The following is a 14,479-nucleotide window of genomic DNA, read 5'->3' as shown; positions in this document are numbered from 1 at the left end:
TAAGTGGACTCATTAATCATCTGTTGATTTATTTTCGGAAGATTTATCATGACTGCCTGACCATTTCTTAGTGTGTGTATGTGTGTGTTCTCATTCAGAGAGGCAGTGTGATACAGAATAAGATGATCACAGAAGTGTAAGGGCTTCCCAGTGGTGCTAGTGGTAAAGAACCTGCCTGCCAATGAAGGAGATACAAGAGATATGAGTTTGATTCCTGGATTGGGAAGATCCCCTAGAGAAGGACATGACAACCTACTCCAGGATTCTTACCTGAAGAATTCCTTGGACTGACGAACCTGGCAGACTACAGTCCATAGGGTCACAAAGAGACGGACGTGACTGAAGCGACTTAGAACACATGCATGCATATACTAAGAAATGATTACCAAAGAGTTGTAGTCAACATATAGCACCTCATACAGTTACAATTTTTTTCTTGTGATAAGAACTTTTAAGATTTACTCTCTTAGTAACTTTCAGATATACAGTACAGTATTGTCAACTACAGTCACCATACTGTACATTACATCCTAAGAACTTACTTAAGGAAGTTATTAAGCCATTTTATATCTTTTGATCACCTTCACCCATTTTGCCCACCCCTTCTCTTACTGGCTTGTAGTTGTCTTCATGTGGTCTTATGGGTCCTAATTTCCTCTTCTTAAAAGGATACCAGACACTGAATTAAGAGTCAGGCCTAGGGAACTTCTTATAACATAATTACCTCTTTAAAGGCCTTACCTTCAAAAAAGTCATGTTCTGAGGTCCTGGGAGTTAATAGTTACACATATGAACTTTAGGAGGACAGAACTCAACCAACAATAGTGACCTACATCAGGATTATATTCTCATGATACACTCAGTTCTATCAGGTTTTAAAAAAGGAAGGTAATCAAAAGAATATTGAATATTCTGTCTGCTGTGGTCTAGTCAGCATTTATATAAACCGGCTGAATGATATTGAGAAAAATCCTCCACTATTTTAGAACCTCAGCTTCCTCTTCTCTCAAGTTCATTCCAACATTAACATCTTATAATGATTTAAATGATATCTGTCAATCTGTCCCTGTTTCCATCCCAACATCCATTCATCTTATCATCTCCATCCATCGATCTTTTCATTTAATCAACAAACATTTATTGAGTACTTACTATGTTCCCAGCACCAAGCCAATGTCTGGGAATACAGTGATGGATGGAATGCATTCTCTTCCGTCAGGGCACTTGATAGTCTAATGGGAGAAACAGACAAGTAAAAAGTACATGGACTTTCTCAATTCCTTCTTCTACATGATAATCCTCCAAATATTTCAGGAAGGCTAACATTTTTCACTTTTTCTTGCTTGGTGTTTTGTTTATATATTACAAATAATCTAACTGCTTTGTTTATTTTTATTTTTTAGTCTTAATTTCTTTAGATATCACTCACAGAACACAGCTTCCAGACTTTTCATTTTTTTAAATTAATATTATATGGTATTATCTAGTTGCTTTCTAAAAAACTCAGAAATAAATAAGAGCTATATGGAGATACTTTAATGCTATTTGATTAGGAAGCAGACGATAATCAGACTTTACCCATGTTGGGGCCTCACACTGATTTAATCTAGATCAAGATGGGATGTTACAAATTATATTGGCGTCTCAGTGTGTTTCTCTCCCATGTTCTCCAGTTGTGTCTTTTAGCCACATTTATTGAGCTTCATTTCTTGTGGAGTGTTGTACTTGGAAAGGTTAGCATATATTTCTTAGTCCAATACAGAAACCCTAATATAACACTAGTTAATATTATTACAAAAGTATGAATGAATTCTATTAATCACATACCAAGCACTTTGTGAACTCTATCTCTTTAATCATTGTAACAACACTATGTAATATTCACTATTTTATAATATGAGGCTATTGAGTTTTAGATGTTAAATGACTTGCTTAAGGTAACACAGCTGGTCAGAGGAGCCAGAGTTTATCCCCAGATCTCACTGATTCTAGAGATTTGACCCATAACCCCCAATCTTAAGCCCCTCTCTAAGTGGGCTCAATTAAAGGTCAGGGGACTGCATGGTGGGTCTTTTGGTTTCTCAGATATTAGAGTTGCCTTGTAGGGGCGATGTTAATAGCAGATTTAGACCAGGCCTCATGCAGATTCCACCTTGACAAAGACTTTATGGCCCTGTGTCTGGGCCTCAGCTTTTCCCTTTCAAGATCTCACTTTTACTGTTTTGTCAGGGTGATCAGACTTCACAGGATAGACTCAGAAATTTCTAACAAAATACAAAAGAGAATGATTTATAAGCCACAGTACCCACTTGCCATGGGAAATAGAATCAATTTTTAAAATCAGGTGTATTTAACAAGGAGTATTTCTGTCGGGGGTCAGCCACTCAGAAGGACAAATAATAATTCAGAAGTTTGCTTTGTGAGCATAGGATTTACAGCAAAGAGATTAGGTTTTGCCCAAGGGAAGTCTCCTCAGGCTAATATAATTTTGAGTTAATCCTTCTTTGTCCTATAGTTATTTCTTCCTAAATTACTGGAATCCATCTTCTAGACTCACAACATAATTTTCTTTGGTCACTGTTAGACTCAGACACGCTGACAGTCTAACCTCCCAATTCTCTTTAGGCAGTATTTCTCTTCTGGAAATATGTATTATCAAAGGCATCGCTTGTGGCATCCTTCATGCTACAACATGCTAAGTTATTGTTTGCGTTTACTTGTTTACATTGTTGGCTGTCTACTTCTTAATGAAGTTGGGATTGGACCTTGTATTGGATGTTGGGGTTGAGTCATCCATTTCACAGCAGGCAGGAAGTTTGGGGCATTGACTTTGGCTAGAAGGATGAGCCCTAATTAGGCTAAGGGAATCACAGTAAAGCTTTACTCCCAAGCCAGCACTAGTTTTAGTATGCCAGACTTAAGTTGGTCTGCCATTTCCTTAGCTAGAGGGATTGGTCAAAGAATTTGCTTATATTCCAGTATGGGCAAATGGGCGTGAATTGAGGGGAGGGGCATTTCTGGGTGAAAAAAGTCACTTGCTTTTAATAGGGATCCATAGAAAGAGTAAGAGTGTGAGGACAGAATGGTTGGAATTACTTTTCTGCCGATCTAAGCTTGAAGTACCCATGCAGGGGGAATGAACATAGAGCAATGTGGGGGAATGGGGCTGGAGTCACTGTATTCACTCAAGCCCAAAGTCCAGCTTACCTCTGGACACTCACTTATGTGAACAAATACATTCCTTCTTTGTGAGAACCGGTTTGATTTAGGTTTTCAGATGCATGCAGCTAGAAGCATATTAATTGAACAATGACTTTCACAAATTTACTTCGAATTCACAATCCACCAAGGAAATTTCTGCAGATGGCCCACACCTATCCCTTAGGTATAATTTTTTGATACTCTCAGTTCGATGAGTAAGATCTTTTAAATAGCCATTAGATTATGGGGTCTGATTTGGCTTTTGTGCAGTTTTGTAGTTATTAATCCAACCATAGTTCACAGAAATATCAGCACAGCCATTTCTCTGAGCTCAAGGCAAGAACTGTTCTTTAAGTATACCTATTTATCAATCAAATACATTTTTCCTTGGAACCATCAGAATACCAGTTCCAAAAGTGTCCTCGACCTCCTCCTAGCACTAAGAGATTCTTTGTTTAGCACTGGTTCCACAGACATTGTCAGAAGACTTTAACACCTCTGGATGCCCAGATAAATCAAATTTACTGGCCTGTTGTTCAGGATCCAACCGGAATCATATGTATTATCAAAGTGCTGGTTCCTGATGTAATTAAGAGATTATGCTACAAAGTGAATCACTATACTATTTGCTTCATAGTAACAATAAAACTGTCGAACTAAACGGTATACTTCATAATCCAATTAACTTACCTGCTGGAGCAAGCTCCTTATCTTGTTTTGGATTAGTAATAAACAATACTTTGACAGCTGACTTGTAGACTCCACTTTGAACAGAAATAAACATGGTTCTAGACAAAACATTCACTCATTTATTCATTCTTTTAATAAACATTTACTATTAATAAATGAATATGTGGAGATAACCTAAGAATAATCTTGAGAGTCATCTAAGAAATCTTCTGCCTTATTCTTCAACTATATTCAACTATACATCATGACTTACTCTGCATTCCTACTACCATAGACTTTGAGATTATTTTCTGAAATGTTGCCATTTCCTTGCTGCCAGTCTTCTCTCTTTAGCCAAAATATGCTCTTAAAATATATATCTGTGTGCTCATGTTGCTTGGCTTCTTCTCTACCATTTTGGACACTATGTGGAATACACCACAAAGAGAAGTTAGAGCCTTGTATTAAAAGTGTTCTTGGTTAATGAGCTTGCTACCATGTTCTGAGATAAATGTGTCTGCAACTTGTGTGCTTTCCTATATGGCCTGTGTTTATGCCATTTGTGTTCTGGAGGGAATTTTTGACTCTTGATGGTTGACAAATGATGTGCCAATGATAGTGCTAGACATGTGGCAAAGAGACGAAAGAATTTCATGTTGGGTGTTATAATGCAAATAATGTGGTAGTTCAGTCATCTTCAGGAGTTGATTGAAGAAAGAGAGACTATAACAGGGTGACTGGATATTCTTTGAAATTAGAAAGTGCATCATAGTTTTCATTGCAAGCTGGGAGGACTAACCAATAATTGTTTGGTAGAGAGTGAAGAGAAACTATAGTCAGGATATGAAGACTATGGATGATTTGATGAGAAAGGAAGTGCAATGATCTTAGGGTCACTGGGGAATTCTGGGACCTCCTCTCTCAGGAAAGGATATTTTAACGCACCCTAAGTGCTAATTAAATTTTGGCCCAGTTTCCACCATGTATCCTTGTGCTTAAATGATTATTTTTTTTTAAATTGTGGATGCATAAAGATAGTGATATCTGTCCCTTAGTTTTTGAAGAAGTTAAAATTTTATTTTTTTAAACTGTTATTTTACATAAATATCATTAAATGCATTGTATTCTTTTCTGCTTATTTTTGTCAATGCTGTTAAGCAGATTTAAAGTTTTTGTGATGATTTTTGAAGTGATCACTGTGAACATTAATTCAGTTCAGTTGCTCAGTCCTGTCCAGTTCTTTGCAACCCCATGGACTGCAGCACGCCATGCTTCCCTGTCTATCACCAACTCCCGAAGCCTGCTCAAACTCATGTCCATTGAGGCATTATGCCATCCAACCATCTCATCCTCTGTCATCTCCTTCTCCTTCTGCCCCCAATCCTACCCAGCATTAGGGTCTTTTCCAATGAGTCAACTCTTCGCATGAGGTGGCCAAAGTGTTGGAGTTTCAGCTTCAACATCAGTCCTTCCAATGAACACCCAGGATTGATCTCCTTTAGGATGGATTGATTGGATCTCCTTGCAGTCCAAGGGACCCTCAAGAGTCTTCTCCAACACCACTACAGTTCAAAAGCATCCATTCTTTGGCGCTCAGCTTTCTTTATAGTGCAACTCTCACATCCATACATGACTACTGGAAAAACCATAGCTTTGACTAGACGGACCTTTGTTGGCAAAGTAATGTCTCTGTATTTTGATATGCTGCCTAGGTTGGTCATAGCTTTTCTTTCAAGGAGAAAGCATCTTTTAATTTCATTGCTGCAGTCATCATCTGCAGTGATTTTGGTGAACATTAATTACATTGTATTATTCTGTAATGTTGCAATATCTTTGGGAGGCAATTAACTACTGTGGAAATGTTTTACCTCTGTATAATATGTGAGAATAGCCTAGAGCACTTCTGATAAACAAGAGTGATGAAGAGAGACTGGTCCTACCACATACTTTAATGCCTTATAAAGGTACTATAATCAACACGGTGTTTATGGTACAGAAACAGAATATATAGTCCAGAAATTTATTCCTGTATATATATATATATTTAGAATATACTGAATATGGAATTTCAGACTACTTGAGAAAGACAGAGTATTAAAAAATGACAGTGGGACAATAGTTCATTATGACTGAAAAATTAATGGTTAGTCTTTACTTCACATGATTAATCCCATTCCCTGGTAAAGAATCTGCTTGCCAATGCAGGAGATGCAGTTCCGATCCCTAGGTAGGGAAGATTCCCTGGAGAACAAAATGACAACCCACTCCAGCATTCTTGCCTGGGAAAGCCCATGGACAGAGGAGCCTGGCAGACTATAGTCCGTGGGGTTGCAAAAAACTCACACAGCCGCTAAACAACAATAAGAAAATGTAATAGAAATGAATCTTTATATAATCTTGAATGAGGAAGCGTTTTTGAAATAATGTATTAAAACCTTAAAGATATAAATAGCTAATTTATATACATAAAAGCTTTAAAATTTCCCAACACATAAATTAAGAGAAAAATGATGTTACATCATTACGATGGCTACCATTTTTTTTTTTTAAAGCAGTGTTGGCGAGGATGTGGAAAAATTGGAACTTTTGTACACTGTTGGTAACAAATGTAAAATGATGTAACTGCTATGACAAACAGTATAGCAGTTTTTCAAAAAATTAAAAATAAAACTCCCATAAGATTTAACAATCCCACTTCTAGTACATAGTCAAAGAATTAAAAGCAAGAACATGTTGAAGAAGATTTTTTACATCCAAGCTCATGGTAGCATTATTCATAATAGCCAAGGGGTGAAAGCAGTTCAAGTGTCCACAGATTGACGAATGGATAAACAAAATGTGGTATATCCATACAATGGAATATTATTTACTCTTAAAAAAAAAGGAAATTCTGACACATGCTGCAATATAGATGAACACTGAGGACATTATGTATGTTAAGTAAAATAAGCCAGTCACAAAAGCACAAATGCTGTATGATTCCACTTATATGAGATACCCAGAGTAGTCGAATCCATACAGACTGAATGTAGAATGGTGGTTACCAGAGGCTGGGTAACTCAGTGAGATAATTCCTGTAAAGTGGTTTTTATAGTGCATGAAACATAATAAATGCCGATAACTGCTGTCTACTATTATGTTAAAAGTCAAAAGATGAACATATACTACAGATTTATAGACCTGATAAGCAAAGAACTCTAATAAACCAGTGAGAAAGTGATAAATCCTTAGAGTTTATAGACAAAAGACTTTAGGCATTTCTGATTTTAAGAAATGAAGACATTTCCAGACTATTTTTAGTAATTATGGACTTTTAGAAAAATAAATAAAAGATACGGAGTCTCAGAAAAATCCTAAGCACAGGAAATTAGCACAAGATTAGAAGTGCAAGGTAGTTCTAGGGGTTTTGACAGTAGAGCCTCCATTTATCTCCTCTTTAATGTGTGTCTCGTTTCTTCTCATCTAATAAATCATTGCCTCACTCTTTTATCAACATCATTGCTTACTTTTGGTTTGTGCTTCTTATGTCTTTGATTTCTTTATGACTTGATTTGTTCTTGACCCCTCAAGAATCTTATGCAGATCATCTTTTCAGCTTCAGTTCTCATTGCCAACAGTCTGATTTTTCTCCATTAATCCCACTCCAAGTAGAACTGGAGTCTGATTGGAACCTTCCTTGCTTTTGTCAAGAATCTTACTGGATCTTTTTTCTTTCTAATATCTTTTCATACTAGGTCATCCTGAAACTTACTGCTCAGCTGACTTTTGGCTGTATTTACATCACGTGACCAGCCCTAGTTCAATCAGCTGTGGTCTGGGTGGCAGATTTCTGTGTGGGACCAAACAGGATCATCCAGGGGTGCCTATGGAAAGGGCCATTCATATTTTCTAAATTTTACTAATCACTTTTGTAATGCCCAGATTGTTGTTTTTTTTCTAGCTGAAGATTGACTGACTCCTCCTTCAGTTCTGTATGTCTGCTTTTAATAGTTTATCCCTGTTTCTATCACGTTGTTCACAAGCTGCTAAACTGTTATTCAGCCTTCCATCTATAAACCCGAACAAGACAGAGGTGCTGTGGGAACATAAGGTAACCAAGTTGGTAAGCTTAATTTACAGTGACTTACAGAAGAGAATAAGTCAATGAACTCTGCTTTGAAAGCAATCTTTTTTTTTTTTTTACAATAAGTCCATTATGTTGGTGCACAGGCTTTGTGGATTGCTTCTGGTTTGTTCTGGTGTATGGGCAGGTTCAGAGAGGCAATGGCACCCCACTCCAGTACTCTTGCCTGGAAAATCCCATGGACGGAGGAGCCTGGTAGGCTGAGGTCCATGGGGTCGATAAGAGTCAGACACGACTGAGCGACTTCACTTTCACTTTTCACTTTCATACATTGGAGAAGGAAATGGCAACCCACTCCAGTATTCTTGCCTGGAGAATCCCAGGGACGGCAGAGCCTGGTGGGCTGCCGTCTATGGGGTCGCACAGAGTCGGACACGACTGAAGCGACTTAGCAGCAGCAGCAGCAGCAGCAGCAGCATGGGCAGGTTAGGTGGTTAAAGTCTATTAGACTCCATGTTTCTTGTACACTTGACCATATGTGTCAGTTTTATTCACAGTATATCATAGTCCTTTATGAACTTGTATACTTTTTACTCCTCAGTGTATTTGCTATGAAATGTTTCCTTTCTGGTAAAAAAAAAAATATGCCACGTTTTCTTGTTATCTTTTGGTTAAGGGAGATGGGAGTACTTCTTTCAAGGAAAACAATTAAAAGTAATATAAAACTACAGTGTCAAAGTATGATGATCTTTTTATGCAAATACTACCTTGCAGTTTTTAACCATCTGTTCTTAATTGCACTTGCATGAGATTATCCTCATATTCTAAGAGATTGTACTGTGAATGCTTAGGTACGTGTCTAAGAGATCCCAAGAAAGTAGAAATCAACGTCATGTATGTTAAAAGAAATTAGTCAAAGGAAAAATCTTACCTTTGTTTGTGCATGAAAGATGGAACTAAATTGAAAAGGATATAAATTTTCTATTTCAGTGGTGGAAAGAGTCAAAGGTAAACCATGGTGATTCTGTTTAGGGATCCATATATATGCATATCATGTAGTAAGACACAATTGCTTCCATAGCAATAAGCTCTTTTTATTTCTTCTTGTTTGTTATGAAGTAAGCTTTGTTGTTCTCCAGGACCCCCAGAGATTTTAAAAGAAGATAATATGAAGATAGATAAAGCATAGTCTGTATCGCATCTGTACCGAGGGAAGTCAATGTATTTTTAGTGTAAGAAAATTGGTTGTAACTTGTTGATAAAGATGCTATGGCTTGCAAAGAAAGACTCCTTGAAATCTCAGAGAATGAGTCTTGAACCTTGGAGAGCTGATATAAGATGGGTAAGACTCGGGACAACAGTTAGTTGATAGCATTTCTGGAGCACACATCAAGTGCAGAATACTGTAAAGGATGTAATGTTAGTTCCAATATTGTACCATGTGACATGTATAGTTTGACAAATTTATAAATTGATAGAGAAATATCATTAGGACTGCTGGTTTGACTGCAGAGAAGAAGCATAAATGAACCTCTGTCCAAGTGGAAATTTTTTCTGCTGCTTTTTCTTTCATTCCTTCTTAGAAAAATCACATAAAAACTACAGAACTGGGGAGGACCTTGGAGATCCAGTTTCTGCATTTTAGAAATTAAGAAATGGAGAGGCTCAGAGAGGTTGTCTGAGTTGTGCTAGGTAACCCAGCTAGAGAGTGGTCTATTCATGATGGGAAACCAGATCTGTGGTCCAACTGTCATTTAATACACTGCACAGAACAGGCACCCTGTTTTGCTTGCAAAAATAGCAGTTCAGTTCAGAGTGCATTACTAAAATAATTCTTTCAATGTTTATTGCTTATTGAGACTTAGAAAGGTTGTTTTGTATCAGCAGCCTTGATGTTTCGTCTCATACATAGAGAATTTATAACTGAGTCTTCTTCCTGTGTATTTGTAAGGTGACCAGGGGTTATTAATGGACATATGGTGGGATCTGTAACTTGCTTTGTGTCAGAGTGAAAGGATGAAATGTGGTTGTGTAATTGCCGTATGTTGGTAATGTCTCCAGACAGCAAGCTAAAACATCTGGATTATGGTCCCACCTCTGCACTAATTAACTCTGTCTTCTGTCATCTGACCAGAGAAAGCTTCAGTTAAATAATCTCTAAGGTCCCCACAAGCTGAAATATCGGAATATTCTAGATCAGGAAAAATCTAGTGAAACTTCAGTCTATACTTATTATAAAGCTTTAATGGGCTAAAGATGTGCAAAAGTCTACATCTCCTTTGCCACAATTCACTAAACAACTGCCCGACTCTTAATTTCGTACTGTCTTTTGGATTTTCTTACAGAGTTGTCTAACTTGAACGGTCAAGTAGTATGAAGTGAGTACGTTTACATTAATACACGCATTACAACCGCAATGTACTCTCAAGTCCGCTAATGAAGAGCTGAAACACCCATGCTTGTCTGACTTTCTTTTTCGTGTGTCCTTTTCCTTGCCTACTATCTCTTTACTTCACCTTGGCCTCGGCCTACTGAACTCCTACTCACCTTTTAAGATCCATCTCAAATGTAATATCCTCAAGAAACTTCCTATAACCATCTCAGCTGTCAGTCAAACCAATATTTATTGTTCACCTTTGCTCAGTTGGTAAAGAATCCACCTGCAATGCAGGAGACCCCAGTTCGATTCCTGGGTTGGGAAGATCCACTGGAGAAGGGATAGGCTACCACTCCAGTATTCTTGGGTTTCCCTAGTGACCCAGCTGGTAAAGAATCTGCCTGCACTGCGGGAGACCTGGGTTCGATCCCTGGGTTGGGAAGATCCCCTGGAGAAGGGAAGGGCTACCCACCCCAGTATTCTGTCCTAGAGAATTCCATGGACTGTATAGTCCATGGGGTTGCAAAGAGCTGGACGCAAGTGAGCGACTTTCACTTCACTTTCACTGCGTGCAAAGCATTCTGTTAGTAGGTCAGGGTGCTCACAGCTCCAGTTCTCATAGCTTAGTAACAAGGACTGTGCTGTGCTGTGCTTAGTCGCTCAGTCATGTCCGACTCTCGTGGCCCCATAGACTGTAGCCTGCCAGGCTCCTCTGTCCATGGGATTCTCCAGGCAAGAATACTGGAGTGGGTTGCCATTTCCTTCTCCAGTCAGTAACAAAGATTAGCATCAAGTAAATGATTACAAATAAATAATAATTACAGGAATGCCAAATGATGTGAGGGAGAAGCACTGAGTGCTCCTGGGAGGTCTCTTGGAGGAAATTACACTCAGGCAGAATTAGTGGCCCTCTCCTCTGGGTTCCCACAGCACTTTATTGCCTGTGCACTAATTATATTGCATTCTTACCAGTATTACAGGTTAATAGATCTACCTCTTCTTCTAAACCTGTGTTCTCCAGCATGGTAGCCACTAGCCACATGCAACCTTTACATTTAAATTTAAGATTATTAAAATAAAAACTTAATTCCTCAGTCACACTAGCCACGTTTTAAGTGCTCAGTAGCCACTTGCTGCTACTGGCTGCTGTACTGGACAGCATAGATAGAGTATTTCCATCACCATGGAAAGTTCTGTCCAACAGTGTTGCTATGAACCATAAATTCCTCAGTGTCAAATACTGTATTTAATTCATCTCTGTATCCCCACCCTGAACAGGAATTTGTGTAGCAGGAGCTCAATATTGATCGATTCACTCATTTACTTACTCAAAAAAATATTTATGTATATGCCTATTATGTGCCAGGTGCAATTCTTTCATGGAACTTGCATTTTAGTATGGTTGAGGGGAATCGAAGAAACAACAAATCAACAGGTAAATATGTAATATAAGAGATGGCGATGTGGAGAAAAATGAAACAGGTTGTTACTTAGGAAGTAGCAGGAGAAGGGGTGAGGAGTGAGCGGCTTGCGTTTTTATATAAGGTGGACAGGAACAACCTCCCTGAGGGAGTGAGCCCTGCAGAGGGAACAGCAAGCCCAGTGCCCCTGGAGCAGGAGTGTGTTTGTCTTGTTCCAGGAACAGCAAGAAGGCTGGTGTTCCTGGAGCTGAGTGGGTGCTGCAGAGAGTCACAGAAATGAGGGCAGTGGACAGCAGAGGAGGGAGCAGGGCCTTTGGGTTTTACTCCCAGTGACATGAGAAGAGATGGGAGTCGTTGACAGGACAAGTGAGTGAAGGGGTTGGATTTAGGTTTTACATGTGACCAATCTGGTTGCTGCTTTGAGAACAGACTGAAGGGCACAAAGCTGGTGACCTGTTAGAGACTTTTGGGCAAGAGGAAACAGTGGCCTGATGGATGCACAATGAGGGTTGTGAGAAGTGTATATATTCTGAATGCAAAGCAGGCAGGATATACTGACAGATTATACAGGAAATGGGAGGGAAAGGGGAGGAAAGGAGACCCCACAGATATTCTGGCCTAAACAAATAGAAGGATAGAATTTGGATCCACTGAAGTGAAGATGCCTCTGAAAGTTGTGAGTTGGGTAGGAACATCAGGAATTTGGTTTTGGACATAAGTTGAAACATTGTCTGGGCATGAGTTAGATCTTTGTATCTGAGGTCCAGGGCAGAGGTCTGGCTAGTGGTCTACATGCTTGTTGACTCACCGACTAACTGAGTGAGTGAATGAGACATTACCTTAAAACAGTAGTTCTGAATGTGAAGCTGTAGGACTTTGGGAACAATTTGCCTATGGACAAGACAAAAATCAAAAGGGAGGCCTTAGCATCTGAGCAGGCAAGGAAGGAATGTTCAGTGCCACCTGTAAGATTTATTCATTCATCCTTAGGATTATAATTTGAACAGAGACTTTAAGGCTTTAAATCCAAAATTTCCTCCTGTTCAGATGTTGGGGCAGGATGTGTTAGTTTCCCATGGTTGCTATAAAAATTACTACAGAGTTAGTGGCTCACAACAACATGAATTTCTCTTCCAGTTCTGGAGGTCAGAAGTCTGAAATGAGTCTCAGGTGTAGGCAGGGCTGTGCTCCTTTGGAGAGGCTCCAGAGAAGAATTTGTCTTTCTCATGTTGTGTCACTCTGACTCTGATTCTCCTGCCTCCCTCTCTCACTTATAATAACCCTTGTAATTACATTGGATAATCCAGGCCCATCTCACCATCTCGGGGTAACTGGTTAAAGCAACCTTAATTCCATTTGGAACTTTAATTCGCCCTTGCCATATGCTAGAACATATTCACAAATTCTGGGACTTAGGATGTGGATACACTGGAGGAGGTGATGTCTTGAGTTTGTCCATTCCTTTAGTGCCGAAAGGTCAATATACAACAATAAAAATGATTGAGAGAATGTCTAGAGTATAAACAAAGCCTCATTAGACATCCTGTCTATCGTTTTTATTATTGTATATTGATATTTTGACACTGAAAGTAAAAAAAGGCTAAGAAAAGCTAAGCAAAAGAGGAACTTGAACAGGAGTCAACATTTACACCAAGTCATGCACGTGTTCTGCTTTCAATTAACCTTAAGAATATTTATGGTATGTGTAAAGTCAAACTCAGCCCTAAGAATATTGTGCCAGAGGGCTTATGCATGTGTGTGTGTCTGTGTGTTTGTGTAATTATTCCATATAAACATTTTTATTGGTTATAAATCTTATACAAATCATATAAAATGAATACTGGAGTTTGTTCTATACTGCTCCCAGGGTTTATTTTTTGACTTTTATGTATACCTTAGATTTATGAAGACCATATTTTCTCAACCTAGAGTTTGTAAAATGCAAATGTCCATATGGGTCATGGGATAAAATATATGAAATTGAGATTATCCTGGGGTAACTATTATATGTAATTGGTCCAAAACCCATCAGATCTTACTCTGAAATGTCTCCCCCAGCTATTTTCACCAATGTTCTCATGACTGCGTTTTCAGGCCAGGCCAGGACCACCATGCATGTGCGCTAAGTTGCTTCAGTTGTGTCCGACTCTTTGTGACTCTATGGACTGTAGCCCACCAGGCTCCTCTGTCCATGGGATTTTCCAGGCAAGAATACTGGAGTGGGTTGCCATGTCCTCCTCCAGGGGATCTTCCTGACTCAGGGATTGAACCCGCATCTCTTATGTCTTCTTCATTGGCAGGTGGGTTCTTTACCACTAGTGCCACCTGGAAAACCCAGAACCACCATACCAGCTCCCTAATTTGCCTTACTCAGGTGAATCTGGATGCAGAGTGCAGTGCTTAAGAAAGAAGGTTCTGGAATCAAATAATCTGCGTCCAGCCTTCTGACTATTTACTAGGTGGATGGCTGTAGACAATTACCTCACCTCTGTAAACCTATTTCTTTCCTGTACAATAGGGTTGGTACTGATCTCACAGAGCTGTCATGAGGTTTATACTAAATTAAGGAGTACACAAACTTGTCTAAGACAGCTGCTGCTGCTGCTGCTGCTAAGTCGCTTCAGTCGTGTCCAACTCTGTGCGACCCCACAGACGGCAGCCCACCAGGCTCCCCCATCCCTGGGATTCTCCAGGCAAGAACACTGGAGTGGGTTGCCATTTCCTTCTCCAATGTGTGAAAGTGAAAAG

General features: G+C 39.1%; 1 long non-coding RNA gene across 3 annotated transcripts in view; it reads left to right on the top strand.

The window, feature by feature from the left end:
* The window catches only part of LOC145520957 (uncharacterized), a 315,163-nt gene that overhangs the window by 76,264 nt on the left and 224,420 nt on the right, over positions 1 to 14,479 (top strand). The window lies entirely within an intron of this gene.

This window comes from Giraffa tippelskirchi, chromosome 9 (genome assembly GCF_054371585.1).
Source record: "Giraffa tippelskirchi isolate mGirTip1 chromosome 9, T2T-mGirTip1v1.2.pri, whole genome shotgun sequence".
Classification (NCBI taxonomy): domain Eukaryota; kingdom Metazoa; phylum Chordata; class Mammalia; order Artiodactyla; family Giraffidae; genus Giraffa; species Giraffa tippelskirchi.
This window is presented reverse-complemented; position numbering and strand designations above follow the sequence as displayed.